Here is a 2,886-nt window from a genome sequence, read left to right as displayed (position 1 = left end):
CAAGACTTTTTAGTAAGTTTTCTAAAGAACAATGAGAATGGTTCCTGCTTGCAGCAACTTTCAGCAATGGATGTGGATACAGAAAATGTGCAGGGCTGATTTCACCATAATATACCCGAGCGAGGTGGTGCCTAGGGGGGCAGAGTTGGAGGGGGCATTAGCAACCCTTAAAGTGCACAATTGTGGGAACTTTTTGTTTTTTGTTTTTTTCCTCAGGGTCATTTTTTGGGAGGAAGAGGGTCCATTAAAATGATGAGAAGTGAATAGGGCTTGTTTGTTGATCTGTACAGTTAAATAAGTCAGTTAAATAACCATAGGGTTTCTCCAGAGGTTGCTGGGGGTTCCTTGAACAATTAGCAAGCAATTTTAACTAGTACCAGTGATCTTTTTATCTATCGGTACGGGTGACATTTTTCCCAAGTGCCAGCAATGTTAAAGACATTCTTCCCACTGACCACGCACTGACATACTGTGATATATTGGGATATAGTAATTATAGCAGGGGTTCCCTGAAGACATGAAAGGTATTTCAAGACATTCCCCAATGTTAAAAGGGTCCGGAAACACTGCTTTATGACCTATCCAATGTTTACAGTTGGCTTTAGAATCAAAGGAAAAAAAGACTGGGCATTTCCCACTGGCAGTAAAAATCTGAAAAACCAAACCAACACATTTTGGTGGGCCACTTCATCACAGCTCAATTTTGGTTTTCTTGAATAAGAATTTTGGACTTCATCTTAAGTGCCATATAAAGTCCCTGTCCTGTATGAGAGCTGCCTAACCAGAGTGACTGGGCCTGATTTATCAAAGCTCTCAAAGACTGGATAAGATAGACTAACATGGGAGAACTTGGGAAAGCAACCCTATATGATGTTTAAGCTGTGCATGAAACTACCTTGCAGTTCAATTGTCTGACTTGTAGCAAACTCTCTTGAATCTTACATCCAGTTCTAGTGGTTTCAGTATTTCTGAGTATTAGCCAATTTTTACTAACTGGATACAAAATTTGTTTCATTTAGCAGTACATATTGGATTCCATGATGTAGAACCCAGTGGACCTGATTTATTAAAGCTCTACAAGACTGGAGAAGACAGACTATCATGGGAGAATGTAGGTGGTCCAGCAAACCTGGAATGGATCTGGTCCAGGACTAAAAACATTTGCCAGCTAACAGCAGATGATTTAAAAAAATACATTAGGAGTTTGCTGGATCACCCACATTCTCCCATGATAAATCAGGCCCACCGTGTTCTACATGACATAATCAACTAAGTACTGCTAAACAAATTTTGGATCCAACACTTTGCATAAGAATTGGTTGATAACCAGTAATATTGAAGCCACCAGAACCGGATAGAAGATTTAGGGCGTGCTACAAGTCAGCCAATTGAACTGTAGGGTAGGTTCACTCACAGCTTAACCATCATATGGGGTCACCAAGGGGAAGAATCCAACAATTATCCATTGAAAAGGTAGATAGCTACCATACTGACTTCAACAAGTGACATCAAGATCAACATGACATGTGCTTTGAATTTCTATAAATTATTATTATTATTATTATTATTAAACAGGATTTATTACAATATTAAATTAATTACAATATTATTCAAGAGCCTAAATTACTAAGCAAAGGCTCCAAAAATACTTATAATTGGAAAGCATAAAATAAAAATTCTCATAATTGGAAAACAAAACATAATAAAAATGTATTTGATTTTAAAACTTAACTTCATAGAGGAATCTTGTCAATCTGTTTTCCCATTTCTCATTATTATTTTTTTTCTTCCTGTCTATCTAAAACCAGACAGTGGGCAAATTAGTCTTTAAACACACAAAATCAATGCTATATTGCTCTAAAGCTTTATTCCTCCATTAATGTTAGGTACAACATTAGCTTTCCAACAAAAAAATTAAAACAAATCTTTCAAAATCAGTCTGTTAATGCCAATTGATCTTATCTAACTGACCCGATCAAATCTCTAAAGTCTTTTTTGTTTTCTGCGGAAGTGACAATTAAATGGCATAGTGGGTTATTGCCGTCTTCCTTCACCAAAGTGATATCATGCACTTGTTTCCATAACAACGATAGAATGCACATCAAGGTCACAGAGCCCACTTTTGCTTTGCCTGTAGCTATAACTCTGATGTTCTGTGAAGTTGAATTTCACTGTTGCTTTCAAAGGAGGTGACTCGCAAAGCAAAGGCAATGTTTCAGTACACTGCATCTGTATAATTGGCCAGCCTAATAGAATATCAGGGCGGCACAGCAATGTGAGGATACCAGAGTCGCCTCAAGGGTACGGCAACTAAGGCTGTCTCCTTGGGGCCCTCAAAGACAGTAAGAAACCCAGAATAGTTTGTTGTTATTGGTTATTTATCGTTAACTGGTAATTAGCAGATGCATTGTGGTTTTGAAAGTAAAAAAAAAACTTCTGGAAATTAAAGATATAAAATATAATGGCTGCGATTGTGGTCTTCAGTGGAGTGTCATCTAAGTTAGCGTTCACCCTAGGTCCGTGTTTCTCAACCAGGGTTCTGTGGAACTTTGGGTTCTTAAGTGGGGTTCCTTGAGCAATAATCAATCTGTGCCTCCCAGGTCAGTTTAAGTCACACCAATCATTTTTTTGCTATCTACAAGGGTGACATTCTTCCCAATGGCCAGCAACGTAAGACGCATTCTATCTACTGACCCCCATGCTAATATACTGTTGTCTGTCGATACAGTAATTATAAAAGGGTTCCTATAAGATGTAAAAGATATTGTAGGGGTTATAAAAAGTCCAAAACTAATTTCAGTGTTCAAAAGGTGGACAGGCTGGGGGTTAGGACAGACTTTTTGGTCCATGGTATGCTTTTCCAGTTTGGAATTCTTCCTAGTAGTA

The sequence above is a fragment of the Pyxicephalus adspersus genome, chromosome 8 (assembly GCF_032062135.1).
Source record: "Pyxicephalus adspersus chromosome 8, UCB_Pads_2.0, whole genome shotgun sequence".
NCBI classification, from domain to species: Eukaryota; Metazoa; Chordata; class Amphibia; order Anura; family Pyxicephalidae; genus Pyxicephalus; species Pyxicephalus adspersus.
The sequence above is the reverse complement of the archived record's forward strand: the minus strand, read 5'-3'. Positions refer to the sequence as shown.